We start from the raw sequence: 21,847 nt of genomic DNA on the forward strand, positions 1-21,847 counted from the left end.
TGCCTTACGCCAGCAGCCTCCTCAGAGGGCGTGTCTTTCTGCTTGACTCCGCCCACCTGGTGTGCCGGTCTGACTCTGAGGGAGACAATCAGGTCTTTTGGTTGACTGTTGGTACCTTACTGGGTGGGGGTGTATGTGGTGAGTGTAATGACCTGTGACCCCCGGGGTGTCCAGGGCGTCACATTCCCCCTTGGTTTAATGCAGACCGTCCGCGGGCTGCCCGTCCATCACCAGTTTTTATTTTCTGTAAAGATATAAACATTAAAACATTCAAAAGCATTTTTTTTTCATTTCTTCCCTTACGGCAGGCACATTACTTGAACCGTTGCAAACGGGAACATTTTTATTAAACATACGGGAATGGCGCCATGTCCTTCCGCTTTCCCACCCAAGCAACCTAGACCTTGATGCTGCCCCTAAGAAATGGGCAGCACCCTTTTTCCCAGTCCGGAAACAGAAACTTGGCCAGGCTACCCAAACGGGAACGGGTACAGTATTTCGCACCCGGCAGTCATTCAGATGCCCCATGTCCAAGGGGACCCCTGACCCGGAGGATGGTCACCAGTTCTGATGGTGACTGGACCCCAGCCTGCTCTGCTGCGGGTCCCTCCTCCAACCAGCCTCTCCGGAGACTGGCAGTTGCGGGAAGGGCAGTTGGGCAATACTTACAAGCCCAATAGTTATTGGGTGGCTTGCTAGTTCACAGCCTTGGCTAAAGGGAAAAAGGGACAACATCAGTCCCAACTGGGACGGGCACTTCAGCAGCCAACGGGCTACCACAAAACTACTGTAGGGTCCCAACAGGGACTTGCTGTAGGGTCCCAACGGGGACTGTCAGTTGGGTCCCAGGGGCTATCCACAACACTTGACTCTGGTACAGCTTCCTCCTGCAGCTTTCCCACAGTCCACCACAGAACAGCACAAGCCCCCAATGCCACCCTCACTCACGGGCGACACTGTCCCACAGGACTCCATTTTCAGCTGCCGGCGGTGCGGGTACAACTGCTCCTCCGACTGGACTCTTTACTATTGAGAGCCAACTGGAACATCAACAGGGTCCCAATGGGGACCAACAGCAAGGTAGCCGGGAACCGCTACCGATTCAACTCTCTTTTCTTTAAACAGCGATCTCGTGGCGCAGCTGCCGTAGCTGCCGCTCCCAGCATGGAGCATCTTCAACCTGCTCCGGGTCAGCTTGTGTGGGGGACGGGCTCAGCTGAAATCCCTCTGTGCTGGCTACGAGCGGCACCTTCGGTAACGAGGGACCCCACTGTGACATGGCCTGTTCTGCCGCTTGGCAGCTACATCCCCGCCGTGCCTCAGCCGATGCCGGGTGTATGGGAGCGGTCATCGGGACTTGCGGTGCTGGCTTCGGGTTGAAGATCGCCTCCGTTGCGGCCGGGCGGACAGCCGGGGCCGTCGTCATCTCCGTCGCAGCCGGGATGGAAGCCGGGTGCCAGGGTGGTGACAAGGTAGGGCCCGGGGGACCCAGGTCTGGGCCCTCTCCCACAGACGCTGCGGGCTCCGCTACCGGTGACAGGGGTAACGGATCGGTTGTGGCGGTGGCCGCGGCCATGGGCAGTGAGGAAGGTGGCGTGGTGAATGGCAGCAGGCCGGGCCCCTCAGCCGCAGCAGCCGTTCCCTCAGAGACATAGGGGCATGGGTCACTTACCCGCTCCTCGGAGACCACCTCCACTTCATATGCCCGCACGGCTGCAACCAGGCCCTTCATCTCCGACATCCACTCCGCCATCATGGAGTGGACTGTGGCCTGGAGCTCTCCTGCAGGCGGCCACTACCGTCTGCCTGCCTGACTGATCTGGGGTCCTAGGCTCCAACCCAGGCCCCACACAGAACTGTACTCCTCTCACTCCTCTCTCCTAACTTCATCTCGATCTAACTCTTTCTGCTTGTGTTTTTCCTGCCTCAGGCCAGCAGACTCCTCGGAGAGCATGTCTTTCCGCCTGACTCCGCCCACCTGGTGTGCCGGTCTGACTCTGAGGGAGGCAATCAGGCCTTTTGGTTGACTGTTGGTACCTTACTGGGTGGGGGTGTATGTGGTGAGTGTAATGACCTGTGACCCCCGGGGTGTCCAGGGCGTCACAGATACCGAATACCTCGAATACCCCATTATCCGCCGGATACCGAATAGTGGCGAATACATTCACTCATCCCTAATCCTTAACTATGGTTGCAAAACAGATTTGGCTTACAGTCTGCATTCAAGGACATTTTATGACATGAATTTTCAGAGTACAATTGTTCTCCTGATGCCTAACCAATGTACATTGTGTCTTCTCTATTCTAATTCCTTGCTGTAATCTTAAACAGGTTATATCGCAAAAATAAGTAGAGGATGCAGCAAGGGAACCATTAAAGATAGGACATTTTTGACAGGATATTATTACAATGTGCCTTGGCATTACTGCTAGAAAACTGTGCTGAAAAACAGATTTTTTTTTTCAACAGCATTTTCCATTTTCCACATTTAAGAGTAGCAGGGGCAAGATTTCCAATATTCTGTAAATTCACTAATGCTAAAAGCATTAAAGAAAAAAGACACTGAGCTTCATGAGACAGTATTCAGATTGTATAAGCGTGGGTTTAGAGTGCTGTGTTATTCAGGAAAATGCTAATCTCGGCATGGGAGAGTAGGCTGGTGTTTGAGACCGTGCTGTATCAATGAAACACAGAATTGGGAGAAGTGAGCAATACATTTTTAAAAGAAAGCATGTGCACTCCATCAAACATGTGCATTTCATCAAGAATACGGAAAAATATGTACAGTTTGGATGATTATTATAATAATTCTTTATATTGTGTCAGTGGAGGGTATGCTGCATTGGTCAGTATTGTGATTGTACCTATTTATCTATGTTTATATATATGAATGATATTTGCCTCTTTAGCAAATATCGTTGTGGCTATATTTGAGGAGGTCTATATCTTTAACAACTTAAACAATATTTTTGCGGACCATATTGTTTTCTACAATAGGTATATTGATGATCTACTTTTAATCTGGAAAGGTAGTTCTGAAGAGGTGAAAAAATTCGTAGATTATCTTAACACAAATCCATTTAATCTCAAATTCACTTTCTTCACTCATTACAACAAAATCAACTATTTGGATGTCACTTTAGTAAACAATTCTACAAAAATAGAGGTTTAACCATATAAAAAAGAGACAGATTGTAACTACATCTTGCAAGCTACATCTTGTCACCTTCCGCACACTATAACAAATATTCCCTTAGGAGAATTGATTAGAGTCAAGAGAAATTGTTCTAGACCTGACGCTTTTCCTCTTGAATCAAAAAAAACTCTGATGAGGTTGAAACACAGAGGTTACCCGAAATGGTGTCTCCACAGAGCACAAAAAATAGTTGATGATATTGAGAGAGCCAATTTATTTAAATGTAAAAATATTAATCGCAATCAGGCTCAAAATAAAATCACCTTCAGCACAGCGTTCTCCCCCCAATATAGTGAAATAATAAAAATCGTTAAAAAATACTTGCCCCTCTTGTATCAAGATGAAAATCTCAATGCTATTCTCAATAAATATAAAATCAATTTTGTAGCTAAACGTGCAACAAGTCTTGTCAACATACTTTCACCAAGTGTTGTAAATAGTCACACAAATACAGAAACGTGGCTATCTTGCACTATCTTCTATCGCTGTGGTCATAACCAATGCATTTCATGCAGCTATGTTAATAAAAATAAAACCTTTGTTTCTACAAACACTGGCATATCACATGATATAAAAAGCTACATAAACTGTAATAATATATCACACATAATATACCTTATAGAATGCACGAGTTGCAGAGTTCAATACGTTGGATGTACAGGGGGTCCATTAAAAAAACATATCAGGCGCCATATGTCAGATACACTTAAGTCTTCCGCTGTTAACATTTCTGCGGTTTCCAAACACTTTGTATCAGTACACAATAGATGTCTTAGTTCTTTTACCTTCACAGGCATAGAAAAAGTCTTCAGACCAGTGAGAGGAGGTGACCATAGAAGGAAGCTCTTAAATAGAGAATCCTTTTGGATTTTTAAACTCGGCACCCGAATTCCTCATGGTCTGAACATTCGGCAAGATATTTTCATTCAATATACCTAATTTTTTAATTATCCCTGTACATCCGACGCATTAACTATTTTCATATCGATTACTATAAAAAATCAATATATTGGCTGTTTTATGTGCATACATTTTTATACACATTTAATTCCATAATCAAAACTTTCTCCCTTATTTTTTCCTTAGTCTATCCATTACTCACCCTAAGGCTGGAATCACACTTATGCGTGTAAAATCGGTCCGAGTCTCAAGCTAGAAAGTAGCATGAGCTCTGTTCACGTTATGATCAGTGTGCAATTTAACAGCAATGCGAATCTGTGATTTTTCAATTGATTGTAGTCCATGTGCAATCCATGTTTGATGCGTATGGGATCCGTTTTTATTTCAGCAGCTATGTTATCTGCCATTCAGCTTTGCTACATGGCCGCTGACAGCAGACACAGACAGAGCCGCGCGATCAGAATGAAGTCGGATGAATGTCACCCGACTTCATTGTCATCCCGCGGCTCTGTCTGTGTGTCATGGCCTGATTTTCGGTCACCGGTGAAGGTCTCACCGGTGACTGCAAATCCCCTGAGTGACTTAAGTGATCTGCGCTATCAGCGGTGCCGTCACTGAGGTTACCCGCGGCCACAGCTGGAGTCCTCCACCTGAGATCTGTGGCCGAGGGTAACCTGAGTGACGTCATCGCTGATAGCGCGACTCACTTCAGTCGCTCCGGGGAGCTCACAGAAAGCGTTCGTGGTCTGTGACCGCTCTCTGTCAGCTTCTGATGTAGCAGAGCTGAGAGCGTCGTGGGACCTCTGTGGATTACGTCGGACCTGGAGGGGTATTTGGGGACTTTAATAAAATCGTGAAAAAGGTTGTTGTTTTTTGTTATTTATTACAAATAAAGGATTTTTTGGATGTGTGTGTTTATTTTCTTTAACTTACAGGTTAATCATGAAAGGTATCTTGGGGAGACATCTGCCATGATTAACCTAGGACTTAGTGGCAGCTATGGGCTGCTGCCATTAACTCCTCATTACCCCGTTTGCCACCGCACCAGGGCAATTCGGGATGAGCCGGGTAGAGTCCCGGGACTGTCGCATCTAATGGATGCGGCAATTCCGGGCGGCTGCAGGCTGATATTTTTAGGGGGGGGGCTCCCCATAACGTGGAACTCCCCATCCTAAGAATACCAGTTTTCAGCCGTGTGGCTTTACCCTGGCTGGTATCAAAATTGGGGGGGACCGCGCGCCGTTTTTTTTTAATTATTTATTTATTTATATTACTTCATGATATAGACCCGCCCACCGGCAGCTGTGATTGGTTGCAGTAAGACAGCTGTCACTCATCGTCGGGGCGTGTCTGACTACAACCAATCATAGGCGCTGGTGGGCGGGGAAAGCAGGGAATACGAGATTGAATAATGAGCGGCCACCTTTTTCAAAAGAGGAGAAGCCGCCGGAGCAGTGTGAATGCCGTGCAGCGCCGCGCCGGTGATCGGGGATCAGTGAGTATAAGAGAGGGGGGGAGAGTGATAGAGCGACATGGACAGAGAGAGAGATAGAGACAGAAAGAGAGACCGACCGACAGAGAGAGAATAGAGACCGAGAGGGAGAGACCGACTGACAGAGACAGAGATTGACCGACATTGTGAGACCTCACTCATTTCCAGTGTTTTCTGAAACATGCGATAAATGTATTTAGAAAAACGGATGTCACTAGGATGGTGTGTGTGCCGTCCGTGTGACATCCGTTTATTTACCCGCTCCCAAAAGAGTTGCATTGGAGACACTCGCGCGAGAAACTCACCAAAACGCAGCATGCTGCGATTTTTTTCTCAGTCCAGTTTGGACTGAGAAAAAAATAGCAGATGGGAGCTGCCTCATTGATTAACATGTGTCTGAGTGCAATGCGAGAATTTCTCGCATTACACTCGTGTGAGTTAATCGCAAGTGAGAAGTCGGCATAATTCTTCCATGACTCCCACTAGTCATCATCATTTTTTCTATTCAGAGAGATTGTAATATTCTCTTACATAGTCTTCTTATCCTCAAATATGAAAATAATATGTTTTTATTTTTAAATATTTTTTTTCACCAGTTTGTGTATTTTGTATTTTGCACTTTTTATATTTATATCTGTTTTTATTTTCACTTGATTTCCCATGGGCTGTGTGCTATAAAATCTGGAAAGGGTGTATACCCCCCCTTTCTTTTCAATTAATTAATCAGCACATGTATACCTATGACGTTCATTTGTATGTCTTTAAATGACTTCCTTTTGGAGATGTTACACATTCCATGAATAAAACCGCAAGGTCGAAACGCGTAGGTTAGTATCTGTCCACTCTATGTCCCTCTGTTCCCCTTTGTACTTGTGTTTTTATTGGATCGAATATATTTTCAAGTTTTATCCTCACATCTCCTGTATACGATGCTGGATTTTTTTTCTTTGCTGTATTTATCTATGTTAACCACTGCCAGTGCAGCCGGTGCAACTGCACCAGGGCCCAAAGTGGGAGGGGACCCCGAAGAGACATGAAAACATGTGCTGTCTTAGTTTGCCGGCAGCAGCCTCAATATTAACAGGAGAAGCAGGGGGCCTGATTAGCTGAACGCATATGATTACGCTGAGCTGACACGGGCCCCTTCCCTCACCTGTAGACGGGAGGAAGCAGAAGCCGAGTCTGGCCGCGCAGAGGAAGACTCGATGTCTTAAAAAAGTGGCGTATGTTTTGCGCCATTTTCCGCGACCTGTAGCATTCTCATTTTTCAGGATCTATGGCTCAGTTATAGCTTATTTTTTGTGTCTCGAGCTGACATTATTAATGGTACTATTTTTGCGCAGATGCTACATTTTGATCGCCTGTTATAGCATTTTGCACAAAATTTATGGCAACCAAAAAATGTAATTTTGGCGTTTGGAATTTTTAACTTTTTTTTAAACTTTTTTTTAATTTGACTAGGTCCCCTAGGGGACTATAATGATCAGCAGTCTGATCACTCAAGCATTTCTCCCGATCAGAGCACTATCCCTCAGACCGGGAGAAATGGTCATCTCTTGTAACAGCCAGTATTCGGCTGTTTGTTTACAGGACCTTAGTCAACATCACATGATACCATGCTACCATGACAACCACCGGAAATCACATGATCATGTCACGTGACTTCCGGTATTGGCCTGTAAGTAAATTTTCAGCATGATCGCGTTTATAATGGTGCTTTCACTCATTGACAGCGCCATTTAAGGGGTTAAACAGCACGGGTGGATAACGATTCCATTCATGCCTGGCAGGCACATGTCAGCTATAGAAATCAGCTGAGATATGCACCGATCTCCCCCGGCTGCCGGCAGCAGCTGGGGGACATTAACACTATGACCGCTGGGATGTAATTTTACCACCCGTGGTCGTTAAAGGATTAAGAGGTAAAAACACGCCTGATTTTATCCTAAAAAGAGAACCACATCTGTCCATTGCTTGTGTGTGATATTGCAGCTCATCCATATTAAATTCAACAATTGTGGTGTTGATGTAAAAGTAAGCAGCCATATTTTTGTAATCTTAGACAATTACATTAATAAGCTCAACAATTTTATTTTAGAAAAAATAATCAGTGTCGGTGCTACAATATTACTGTGTTTTCTAACTGTAAGGTGAGAAATTTTGTAATGTAAGTATCCTTCCTATGCAATTCCATACGTGTTTATCAAAATTTGCAGCTGTGCCAAAAGTTGTAACAATTTCACTAAAGAAGATACTCATAAACTGCTAGTAAATTTGAGGGGTTTAAAATTGTCCTGTTCATCCAGACACTTCACTATCTTTAAAATGTTACCATTAAAGTATATTCCTGGCAGTAAAGATTAGCACCTTATGTGTAATTTTGGTTAAAAAGTGCTTTATTTTGAACAAAGGAGGGTTAACACCCATGGCTCTAAGGACCTCATACAGGAAACCCTATCCTACTATCCTACTCTGTTGAAAGACATTTTTTGTCTATGGATAAAAAGCATATTGATCTTCTGCACATGGGTCCAACTGATATTGGGGTCTTGATAGTATTGTCCTGGGCCTACCCCACATGATAAACCCAACCTAGTCTCTATGAATCATAGCAGGGAGCAAAGATTGCAGACGTAAAGTTAAATCTTCAAATATGGTTTAATATTAATATTTATTAAAGAGATGGTCCACAACTTGGACAATCCCTTCTCAATTACTATGTTTCCCCGAAGTAAAATACCAGCTATACTCTCATCCAGTGAGTACGCCATTTTAGTTGTGTCAGTACTCGCTCTCACGAGGCTTCAGAGGAAGTCAGAGCTGTGGCTTCTCTTTCATTTCCTCCAGATGTTAGCTACGTCTGAAGGAAGGGAAAGTGAAGCGACCACTGTTTGGCCATAGGGATCATGTGACAAAAAATTGTTACACAAACTCCAGGAAAGCCAGTGATGACACTGCTGGAATGGCACCCACACTGAAAGTGAGTATACCTGCTATTTTTTTTTTCATAAGAGGGAACCATTGTAATTGAGAAACAGTTGTTTAAGTAGTGGACCACCCCAATCTAAAATTTACAACAGTGTAGCATATCTCTGCCTGGCTCTGGGATTGATATGTGTGCTAAGAGGGTTTGGAAGGGAAAGAAAGATTAAGTTGATCAATATTTGAAAGCTTTAAGAAAAATGGAAGCAAATTAACAGTAATTATCAACAAAAAATGTACAGAACCATCAGGTTATAGAACAATCAAGCTATTCTTCAAGCCATTCTTAGTATTTTAATGGCAGTCGTAATTCCTTGCGCTCTAAAATTTATTTCTAAGTGCATTTAATCCATTTTAGGAAAAAAATCTGATAGAAAATCATAATATTTAGATTTCTCATCAGAGAACAAGCCAGAGCTTCCAGGAAACCCCATCCATGATGTTATAAAGGCCCTAATAAAAGGAATTTAATTCCTCACAAATTTCTGAGTTAGAGTAAGAAGACCACCAAATGATGAGTTCAAGCTCATAATATTGCTTGTGTTGTAGGATGAGTATACATGAGTCAAACCAACTATTTGCCATTTTTGTACCCAAGTTCAAAATATCCCTTCTGAATTTTTATATTTAATATACTGGAACTTCTGATATAAGAACCACAATAGCAGTTGTCAAGAAGATGAGATTTCACCTGTGAGATATTTTGAAGGAATAACTATACAAATTTTACTTAAAATCTGTTAAGATTTGAAACAAATGTGTTAGCTGTCAGGGCCTTTTTTTTTCAAAGAGCGAACCATGGGAGATACCATATGCCCCTAAGTACGCACTTAAGGGCTTCTTATCTGCTAGTGGAATAATCACCTTGATTACACTAGAAGTTCTGCTCTACAGTCAAAATGTCTTGGAACAGATGGGGTCTCTGAAGAGATTGTTATTTAATCATCAACAGTGCTGGGGGGCTATAGTTAGAAAGAGATTTACCTATTCTCCTGTAGCTGTTCCTCCACAAGTCAAATAATTTAGTATCATGTAGTGACAGCTTAATGGGAATTTGTCAGCAAGTTTTTGCTACCTCATTTGAGAGCAGGATGATGTAGGCCCTAAATCCAACAATATATCACTTAGATTACTGGGTGCAGCTATTTTGACACAATCCAAGATTTTAGATTTTGTATGTAGCAGAGCTGAGAGAGCTGTCTCCGCCCGCACCAGGATTTCAGTGTACATTTCCATAGACAGAAGCTGCTAATCAGCAAAGGAACTAAAGTCAGACTACAGCTCACTAGCTCCAAAGACCCACTAGTGATAAAGCTAAGAGGCTTAAACAAACATTGCACATAAACAAAAACAGACTTTGTGATAAGACACACAGGGCTGAATTCTCTGTTTTAACTCTTACAGCATGCTGTCTTTAGGCTACATAGCAGAAACCTGCTGACAAAGTTAAATGTATGGATCATGGCCAAGGGTACAGAGGACCCACCAGTTGATCTACACATGGATCCAAAGTAACAATTAGGTCCCTGCCCATAATGCTCAAACTTTGCAGAGGCATTTAGTTATTGTAGGAAACTTTTTCCACCTGAGGCAATAAGTTTTTGTGGAACATAATGGAGACTCCTTTTGGTTTCCCTTTGGATATAGGAGTGTGAAAATAAGTGTCATAATATTTCTTTACACATTTAGGAGCATCATAAGACATTTAGGAGTATCAGAAGTTGTCTTGTTGATGAAGGAACAAACTGACCCGTCTTTTGTGCAATAATTTATAATTTTACTTCTTTTTACTGAAACCCCCGACATTATAGGAGCATAAACATAAACTATCCATTGTAAGAGCGGAGTGGAGGGAGGTCAATCTCTGGTCCTTGAAAGAACACCAGTGTAGGAAGAGAAGAGGTGTGAGATGAATGAGAAAGAGAAGAGATACAGATTAAATTGAAAGAGTAGAGAGGCATCATATAATAGAACAAGTAAATCCAACGCATAAAGGATGATGCCATTTTTTCTAATCTATAGCATATTCAGTATATGGATTGAGCAGGTGCTAAGGCGAGAAGAAGATACCAAGTGCACAAACAGAGATCCTGCTTTCAACCTAAGAGCACTCAGTATAATGAAATACAAACACAACAGAAGTTTCCTCTACTATCAAGAGAGAACATGCAAGTAACTTTGACCTGTCCTTTCTAATTCATTCAGGAGTAAGAGATAAGAATGTGAAAATATAAGCATCCTGACTATGTTCTATCTTCTTCTTGTATGATAATATTCTTTATGGCAAAGTCCATGTAGATATTAAGAACTTCCAAAGTCAGTTTCCAGACAGAGCAGTTTTGGAACTGTGGCAGTACAGAGACTAAAATGAGAGCATCTTAATGATTATTATGCAGATAAAAAGTGTTAGCGTTCTTCAAGTGATCAGAACAAATAGGCTGAATCCCGACTATGCGAGTATCATATCTTCTATGGGTTCTCTGTAACACAAAAGGTGGTGAATAGGAGAAACTGTCCTTCATATAAAGCCATAGACAAATATGAGTAAACAAACTGTGGTAATCCAGGAAAGATTTTTCTTATAGCTTCTAAGATGTCGCTTTCTTTTTTATCTTAGCTTGCTGACACTTTTTTCTTTGTAATAATGCCAGGTGCTGATGTGGATCAGTCAGTTTGCAATTCTAATTGGGTGTTCTAATGAGCTAGTAAAGGAAGAAAGATCACCCAAATTGCTGAATACTGTATATTGGTTTTGCCATTCTACCTCACCAATAGTTGAAAGGGGAACCCTCATCTATAACTCAGACATTGTGTTTCAGAACTAAAAAACAAAGGGATTTAATTGGCTGAACACAGTTGAAGAGCCAATTGTTGCAAAATAGAGATTTTTTTCATCTTTAACATTAGAACGCATGCCTGGGGCCTCGCAGGCCTGCTAGGTTACTTGTTTTCTATTTTCTGCAAGATTACTTTAGTTAGAATTTTGAAACTCTAGGTATTCCTCAGGTATATAGCTGTTAGTAATTTCCAGTTGTTCATATATTTTTATGTTATAGGCATTTCGGTAAATCAACTCTTTTTTGGGACTACCCCATATTCACATACCTGGGGCCATTTAGGCCAGTACTTGGTTTACATGTGATCCTCAGTCTTTTTGTCTGTACTGTTGCTGGGGAAGACTTTGTCTTTATCTTGTCTTACTTTGTCTTTGAACCTTTGATGCCTACATGATGGAGCGAAGGAACACGAAATGCTTGCCAAGGCAAATTAGTATGATCTGATGTGGTATACATTTTCAGGAACATCCAGAGCCACGAGAAAAAAAAAGAAAGTGCTGTTATATTTGTCCAGCAAAGAAGGAAAGGAAATATGAGCATTTCTGTACTACTTGTGGATAAAATGTCTGCAAGGAACATTCTTCCGAAAAAATATGTGAAAATTGTTGGGGTAATCAGCAATGTTGAAAAGGAAAGTTTTTGAAAAGAAATATTCCTGCACCATGTTTACTACAACTTTTATATAAAAAAACATTTAGAAAAAAAAAATCGTTATTTTTATTTTTATATATACAGTCATATGAAAAAGTTTGGGCACCCCTATTAATGTTAACCTTTTTTCTTTATAACAATTTGGGTTTTTTCAACAGCTATTTCAGTTTCATATATCTAATAACTGATGGACTGAGTAATATTTCTGGATTAAAATGAGGTTTATTGTACTAACAGAAAATGTGCAATCCGCATTTAAATAAAATTTGACCGGTGCAAAAGTATGGGCACCTCAACATAAAAGTGACATTAATATTTTGTAGATCCTCCTTTTGCAAAAATAACAGCCGCTAGTTGCTTCCTGTAGCTTTTAATGAGTTCCTGGATCCTGGATGAAGGTATATTTGACTATTCCTGTTTAAAAAACAATTCTAGTTCAGTTAAGTTTGATGGTTGCCGAGCATGGACAGCACGCTTCAAATCATCCCACAGATTTTCAATGATATTCAGGTCTGGGGACTGGGATGGCCATTCCAGAACATTGTAATTGTTCCTCTGCATGAATGCCTGAGTAGATTTGGAGCGGTGTTTTGGATCATTGTCTTGCTGAAATATCCATTCCCTGCGTAACTTCAACTTCGTCACTGATTCTTGCACATTATTCTCAAGAATCTGCTGATACTGAGTTGAATCCATGTGACCCTCAACTTTAACAAGATTCCCGGTGCCGGCATTGGCCACACAACCCCAAAGCATGACTGTGGGTAGCAAGTGCTTTTCTTGGAATGCAGTTTTTTTTGCCTCCATGCATTACGCCTTTTTGTATGACCAAACAACTCAATCTTTGTTTCATCAGTCCACAGGACCTTCTTCCAAAATGTAACTGGCTTGTCCAAATGTGCTTTTGCATACCTCAGGCGACTCTGTTTGTGGCGTTCTTGCAGAAACGGCTTCTTTTGCATCACTCTCCCATACAGCTTTTCCTTGTGCAACGTGCGCTGTATTGTTGACCGATGCACATTGACACCATCTGCAGCAAGATGATGCTGCAGGTCTTTGGAGGTGGTCTGTGGATTGTCCTTGACTATTCTCACCATTTTTCTTCTCTGCCTTTATGATATTTTTCTTGGCCTGCCACTTCTGGGCTTAACAAGAACTGTACCTGTGTTCTTCCATTTCCTTACAATGTTGCTCACAGTGGAAACTGACAGTTTAAATCTCTGAGACCATTTTTTGTATCCTTCCCCTGAACAGTTATGTTGAATAATCTTTGTTTTCAGATCATTTGAGAGTTGTTTTGAGGAGCCCATGATGCCACTCTTCATAGGAGATTCAAATAGGAGAACAACTTGCAAGTGGCCCCCTTAAATACATTTTCTCGTGATTGGATACACCTGCCTATGAAGTTCAAAGCTCAATGAGGTTACAAAACCAATTTAGTGCTTTAGTAAGTCAGTAAAAAGTAGTTAGGAGTGTTCAAATCAAGAAATTGATAAGGTGCCCATACTTTTGCACCGGTCAAATTTTGTTTAAATGCGGATTGCACATTTTCTGTTAGTACAATAAACCTCATTTCAATCCAGAAATATTACTGAGTCCATCAGTTATTAGATATATGAAACTGAAATAGCTGTTGCAAAACCCCAAATTGTTATAAAGAAAAAAGGTTAACATTAATAGGGGTGCCCAAACTTTTTCATATGACTGTATATATATATATATATATATATATATATATATATAGTACAGACTAAAGGTTTGGACACACCTTCTCATCTCTAGAACAACTGTTAAGAGGAGACTTTGTGCAGCAGGCCTTCATGGTAAAATATCTGCTAGGAAACCACTGGTAAGGACAGGCAAGAAGCAGAAGAGACTTGTTTGGGCTAAAAAACACAAGGAATGGACATTAGACCAGTGGAATTCTGTGCTTTGGTCTGAGGAGTCCAAATTTGAGATCTTTGGATCCAACCACCGTGTCTTTGTAGAAAAGGTGAACAGATGGACTCTGCATGGCTAGTTCCCACCGTGAAGCATGGAGGAGGAGGTGTGATGGTGTGGGGGTGCTTTGCTGGTGACACTGTTGGGGATTTATTCAAAATTGAAGGCATACAGAACCAGCATGCCTACCACAGCACCTTGCAGCGGTGTTCTATTCCATCCGGTTTGCGTTTAGTTGGACCATAATTTATTTTTCAACAGGAAAATGACCCCAAACACACCTCCTGGCTGTGTAAGGGTTATTTGACTAAGAAGGAGAGTCATGGGGTGCTACGCCAGATGATCTGGACTCCACAGTCACCAGACCTGAACACAATCGAGATGGTTTGGGTTGAGCTGGACCACAGAGTGAAGACAAAAGGGCCAACAAGTGCTAAGCATCTCTGGGAACTCCTTCAAGACTGTTGGAAAACCATTTCCGGTGACTACCTCTTGAAGCTCATCAAGAGAATGCCAAGAGTGTGCAAAGTAGTAATGAAAGCAAAAGGTGGCTACTTTGAAGAACCTAGAATATAAGACATATTTACAGTTGTTTCACACTTTTTTAAGTATTTCATTCCACATGTTTTAATTCATAGTTTTGATGACTTCAATGTGAATCTACAATTTTCAGTGTCCTAAAAATAAAGAAAACTCTTTAAATGAGAAGGTTTGTCCAAACTTTTAGTCTGTACTGTATATAAAGAATTACATAGAATGCATATATTGGGCATTTTAAGCCGATGTAATTACTTTTTTTTGTTTTCTGCTCATAATTATAATGTTTTGAAATATTCACATCTCAAATAAACTTTGAAAAGTATTTCTATTTGAGTTACTCCATGTTATTTGCACACAGGCCTAAAAAGCCCCAGGTATGTAAAAATGTAGATATCTATGGTTGCGCCTCCTAGGGTTAAGGGTTAATTTCTTCTGTTTCTCAGCTGCTTGTAGAATTTCCTATATCTAATGAAAATAGTGAGTTTGACATACTACCATATATGCCTCGGGTTAGCAGATTGATTTAGGGCCTAAAGTTCTGTAGATTATCATGATTGATTGGAGGTTCATTTGGATATATTATTTTAGAGGGAAATATTCGAATTGAATGTTCAAGATTCGCTGGAGAGATCTTTTCAGGAATTCCCAGTACTCTTAGATTACTGCATCTATTTGTATTCTCTATAATGTACAAGTGACAAGTAAATTTGTAAGTTTTCATATTATATTCTTGTATAACTTGCCTCTGATTAAACAAAGTAGCCTATAGAGACTCTAAGGGCTACTTTGCACACACAGATAAATCTTTGGCAGATCTGTGGTTGCAGTGAAATTGTGGACATATTATTCCATTTGTACACAGCCACAAACCTGGCACTGATTGTCCACAATTTCACTGCAACCACAGATCTGCCGCAGATTTATCTCTGTGTGCAAAGTACCCCTAAGACCGTTTCAACCTCAGCAACCTGTTATCTTATGGCAGCAATATTCTTCTTTTCAGCTTCTGGTTCTTTCTTGTCAGTCTCCTCAATATTGGAAATAAGAAACTCGAGGTTTTGCTTTGTAGTGATAGAAAAAACATAGAAAGTATTGACAGCTGACCTAATTTATCTTTTAATATCTTCATATAGCATAACACTAACATAATGAAATTCAATTTTTAAGGCTAAAACTATGAAATAATTGATATAATGTACTTTGCATTGATTTTACACAAATATTCCTTGTATTCTGAACGTTCATAAGGTGACATAAGCTCAAGATTCAAGCTCAAAATATCGCTGATCACGGTAATGTATTCTGAGGTATCCGTCCTCTCCGCCACTGTTGTAACTTTTGCCATAAGGATGAAATGCTGATTGATAGGTCCGAAATGACCCTTCACTCTACCAAATTCTCTTCAACACCAACATGGCAAAATCTGGCTTCTAATTTACCAATCCCTGTGAATGGTGTTGTCATATCCATTCCTGTCGTCTTCCCAAAACAACATGGTCATAATTTGGAGATTATGCTGCAGAGTTAACTGGTCTCTCTGTGCAAAACATTTTCTGATGCTCTAGGGTTGTGCTGTCAAAGACCACTAGTCTGACGTCTTTGGATGCAGTGATACAGTGCCTTGTGAAAGTATTCGGCCCCCTTGAATTTTTCAACCTTTTCCCACATTCCAGGCTTCAAGCATAAAGATGTTATGGTGAAGATTCAACAAGTGGGACACAATTGGGAAGTTAAACAAAATTTATTGCTTATTTTAAACTTTTTAAAAAAATAACTGACTGAAAAATGGGGCAAGGCACTGTAAATAGTCATATCTCTGGAGGCCTTAATATTATAAATCTGCTTGGGGTGCTCTTTGATATTGTTAACAATCTCTCCAGACTTTGCTCTATCCTGGTTCAGCTCTCCATTTTCATGGCCGGCGATTATGTTCTCTCCCAGAGATCCCCAAACAACACTAGTTATCTTTGAATCGCTGCAGTTAATCTTCATGTAAGGATCCTTGTGGTCAATGTGAGATGGTTCTCTTTAGTCAATGAAGCTGATAATGCACTGGTAACCCATCTTTTCTGTGGATAACATGGTGATATTGCCGCCAAAATCAAATCCACAGGTTAATTTCTTTGCACCAAAGCCAACTGTTTTCCTGTTTCGCAGACTCATAACCTACAGGGGTTATATGCATATCCAGAAAGCACATGACACGCGTCCCAGTCAACATCAACAAACCACAACACTTGCTCTTGTGTGAGCATTGTAACTTCCCAGGCATTCTCTGTTCACAGCGTACCAAATGTTAACCACTGGATTTTTAGCAACTGTGAAAAGCAGGTCCCCGTCACTTGATTTGGGTAATGAACCGCTAATGGTCCTTAAGAAGGATGGGTCTCATTATGCACACTGCTCTGTAGGGATAGAGTATAGATGTTATTTTCAGTCCTAGTCTTACTGGTCACAGTCAGACATCTCAATAGGATATTTAAAGGAAAAAACGCTCTAGGCATAAAAGAAGTCGAAGAAAGAGCTGGAATCACTCTTTCTGATGGTCAAGAAGGAATCTTCGCCATCTTGCAAATGTCTTGGGCAACAGAGGAAACTTGTTCCTGTTGCCAGAAGTGGTCTGGAAGGTATTCTGGTCCAGATGATCTTTACAGTAATCTCATGGTTGATAGATCAAATGAAGTGCAGAGAGCAGGAGCTCAAGATTGCAATCCCAGCATAAGAAAGCCATGCCCCATCATCATCTTATGTGAATTTAATGGGAATGAGAAAAGCTACTAGATATCACCAGATACAATGACCACTTTATATGGGTTGTTATTATTATTATTTATTATTATTATTATAGCGCCATTTATTCCATGGCACTTTACATGTGAAAAGGGATATACACAGTATGGACAAGTACAATAATCATAATCAAAACAAATCACAAACAGGTACAGGAGGAGAGAGGACCCTGCCCGCAAGGGCTTACAGTCGACAAGGGTTGGGTGCGGATACCGTAGGTGAGGGTAGAGATGGTCGTGCGGTGCCATAGCGGACTGAGGGTTACGGCAGGCTGTAGGCTTGTTGGAAGAGGTGAGTCTTCAGGTTCCTTTTGAAGCTTGTCAGGATGGGCGAGAGTCTGATATGTTGTGGTAGAGCATTCCAGAGTATGGGGCAGGCACGAGAGAAGTCTTGGATGCGGTGATGGGAAGAGGAGAGACTAGGTCACAGATGTAGGGAGGATACAGGTTGTAGATGGCTTAGTTAGGGTTTTGAACTGGAGTTGTTGGGCAATGGGAAGCCAGTGAAGGGATTGGAAGAGAGGAGAGGTTGGGAAGTAGCAGGGGGACAAGTGGATCAGTCGGGCAGCATAGTGTAGAGTAGATTGTGAGGTGCAAGACTGTTAAGGGGGCTTTACACGGTAGCGATATTGGTAACAATATAGCTATCATGCGTACCCGCCCCCATCGTTTGTGCGACACGGGCATATCGCTGCCCGTCGCGTACAAAATCGCACTCCCCTGTCACACGGCTTACCTGCCCTGCGACGTCGCTATGGCCGGCGATCCGCCTCCTTTCTAAGGGGGTGGGTCGTGCGGCGTCACAGCGACATCACACGGCAGCCGTCCAATAGAAGCGGAGGGGCGGAGATGAGCGGGACGTAAACATCCCGCCCACCTCCTTCCTTCCGCATTGGCAGTGGAGGCAGGTAAGGAGATGTTCCTCGCTCCTGCGGTGTCACACACAGCGATGTGTGCTGCCGCAGGAATAAGGAACAACATCGCTAATGAGAGGTGAACGATTTTTGGTTTTAGGACGACCTCTCCATGGCAAACGATTTTTGACACTTTTGCAATCGTTTTAGGTCGCACATAACTGTTACACGCTGCGATAACGTTAATGACGCCGGATGTGCGTCACTAATGATGTGACCCCGACGATAAAACATTAACGATATCGTAGCGTGTAAAGCCCCCTTTAGAAGGGAGGCCAGAAACCAGGAGGTTGCAATAGTCCAAGCGGGATATAATAAGAGCATGCACTAAGGTTTTTGCAGCTTCTTGGGAAATGAATGTACGAATCTGGGAAATATTTGTGAGTTGGAGGTGGCAGGAGGTGAAGAGGGCAGCGAGTACATTGAACTGGGGAGAGTGAACAGCCATTGACTTTGATGGATATGTCAGGTGGGGTGGTAGAGTGAGAAGGACGAAAGATAATGAATTCTGTTTTGTCCATGTTAAGTTTCAGAAATCAAGCAGAGAAAAAGGATGAAATAGCAGACAGACATTGTGGAATTTTGGTTAGTAAAGAAGAGATGTCAGGTCCAGAGAGTTAGATCTGTGTATCATCAGCATAGAAGTGATACTGAAAGCCGTGGGACTCTATGAGCTGTCCCAGGCCAAAGGTGTAGATGGAGAACAGCAGTGGTCCAAGAACGGAACCTTGGGGGACACTAACAGATAAGGGGTGAGATGATGAGGTGATGTGATAGTGGGAGACGCAGAAAGTCCGGTCTGTTAGGTATGAGGAGATCCAAAATAGCGCCAAATCTGTGATGCCCAGAGATGAGATAATTTGTAGTAGGAGGGAATGGTCTACTGTGTCAAAGTCAAAGACAAATGGGTTGTTGTGATGGTGGGATATGGGGTGAGGTGTATCTTGCTTTACAGATTCCTATATTAAGCTTGGTTCACTGTACTTATTTGTACTGCTTCTGTGTACATTGTTTTGTTTGTAAGTAATTACCCCCTATAGTGCAAGGTTATAGCCTCTTGAGGCACTTCCATCCCTGGGAGTGAGGGGAGGTGGGCCTAGAGACCTTTTTGCTGGGGCAGTCAGTCTGTTTGAGAACTTGACGGAAGCAGGATTGATCCTCTGGGAGAAGCTGGGACTTCTCAGAGACGGGGACATGTATGCCACTACTGGATAATTTTTCCCTCTGTTTTGTGGATTATGTTAAGAACCATTTGATTTGCTTGGAATAAATGCTCTTTGGATTGTACAGCCATCTCTCGCTCTGTTGATTGTGTGATATGGGAGAAGAACCCCGTGACAGTTGTATATTTGGGTATAGTATGGTGGCATTATTTGAAAGAAGATGGCTTGGTGTAAGTTTATGCAACCTAATATTCAGCTTACTGTGTGCCAGAAACTTCTACTAAAATGTTGGCACATTTTTGGTGCAAGTTAGATGATCACCCTTTTTTGAGACCACACCCATTTGTCTCATGGAGCACAGAAAGTTTCTAAAACACCTCATAAACATGGTATAGGCCATGAAAGCTATTTTGGGGGGCGTTAAAATTATGCCATAATTATGGTCTGTTTAGCTTCAGAAATATTTCCCCTTAGAGAAGCGTCCCATTATTTTTTAATTCCCTAAACCTTACACAGGTTGAGGTCTGTAACACGGTTCGTACAGCAGCGTGATATGTCCAATGATTATCAAATGTTTAATGATCAGTAGTCATTTCACTGTCTGTTTACGCCTGCACACTAAAGCAATTTCAAAAATGCTCATTTCTTTACTAGACCACTCAGTGCGCATAAGATGCCATAGTTCTCGGCAGTGTTATCATATTTTAAGCAACAACTGGGGAGAAGAAAGCTCATGCATAATGGACGCGCAAACCGCAAAGTGAGACCATAATACTGGAATTGTAAGTAGAAAAATATGAAATTTATTGAACAAACCCAACACACACAATGTATTAAAATCACTTAAAACCATGAAACATCAAAGTCCCACATCTTTCATGCTGGTAATAGGGGGTACCGCCCTGTACAACCATTCAGTGTGCAACATGTAAGCAGATTTTAATCAGAAAGTACATTATGCGCATAAGGTAATCCCTATACATACATGAAAACTCATAGAATCTGAGTGACTGGGAGCAGACCTAATAGGCAGTCCCCAATGTTAGGCTGAATAAAACACTGTGTGGAACCCCCAATGTGGTAAAAGGAGGATACCTGGATGTAACACAAGACAAAGATGGAGGGGTGTAGGGGGTAACCAATGACCACAACATATGGTATATTATTCAAAATTGAAAGGCATGAAACATAGCTCTATATAAAACAAAAGAAGGTATACAGGGCAACCAATGACTACACATATGATAGTGGTATGTGGTAGGTCTAATTTGATTGTTACCATTTGATTTTTCAATTTACTATGGTCTATAAATACTCACTCTTATGTAACCCGGGACACACTCTCCCCTGACGAAGCTGCTTGCCAGCGATACGCGTGGGGATTCTCCCCACATCTCTCACCCCCTTGCTGGGCTCTGCCGTGCGCTCAGCTACCTCTCAGACCGTGAGCCTGTCAGTGCTGTGTTAGGTATCTGCATGTACACCATGGGGGATTTTTGGGCACCAATTCTCTATGGCATATAATGTGTTGTGGTTATCTCCAATGGAACTGCATACTATATATATATATATATATATATACAGAATTTATTTTTCTTCATGCTTCATCTGAATGATATATCATATGTGTAGTCATTGGTTGCCCTGTATACCTTCTTTTGTTTTATATAGAGCTATGTTTCATATGTCTCAAAAAATTTTTTATAATAAGTACAGTTTGGAATGTTTAGTGCTGTAGTGCACATTTGGTGCTGGCTTTTTGTTTTTTCTTCATTGAATTGGTCGGTGGTTGACCTCCACCTTGCTATGCACCCCAATTTGGGATGTATTCCATCTGTCTGGATTTTGGCGGTTGGTGACTGTTCACATTAAGTCATCAGGCTTTGTCCACAGGCTATTTACTTCATGCAGCATTTGCTTGGACCTGTCCCGCCCACAGCCATGACTCAGTCATGGGTACGGGATTGAAATAGACCAGGTGAGTGCTGCTAAGAGCAGTTCTACTATTCATATGTGAGGCCGTATGGCACATTTTATAAAAATATTTTAGTGTAGGACTGCTTCAAATGAGATTTGCCGTGACGTGGCGAAGCAGCTCAAGAAATTGCAATTTTTTGCCAAAAATCTCAAAAATTTTTTTATAATAAGTACAGTTTGGAATGTTTAGTGCTGTAGTGCACATTTGGTGCTGGCTTTTTGTTTTTTCTTCATTGAATTGGTCGGTGGTTGACCTCCACCTTGCTATGCACCCCAATTTGGGATGTATTCCATCTGTCTGGATTTTGGCGGTTGGTGACTGTTCACATTAAGTCATCAGGCTTTGTCCACAGGCTATTTACTTCATGCAGCATTTGCTTGGACCTGTCCCGCCCACAGCCATGACTCAGTCATGGGTACGGGATTGAAATAGACCAGGTGAGTGCTGCTAAGAGCAGTTCTACT

General features: G+C 41.8%; 1 pseudogene; it reads right to left on the bottom strand.

Moving 5' to 3' along the window:
* Positions 1–15,798: 15,798 nt before the first annotated feature.
* On the bottom strand, positions 15,799–16,931 carry LOC142289930 (eukaryotic translation initiation factor 3 subunit I-like; annotated as a pseudogene).
* Positions 16,932–21,847: the final 4,916 nt, after the last annotated feature.

The sequence above is a fragment of the Anomaloglossus baeobatrachus genome, chromosome 2 (assembly GCF_048569485.1).
Source record: "Anomaloglossus baeobatrachus isolate aAnoBae1 chromosome 2, aAnoBae1.hap1, whole genome shotgun sequence".
Lineage (NCBI taxonomy): Eukaryota > Metazoa > Chordata > Amphibia > Anura > Aromobatidae > Anomaloglossus > Anomaloglossus baeobatrachus.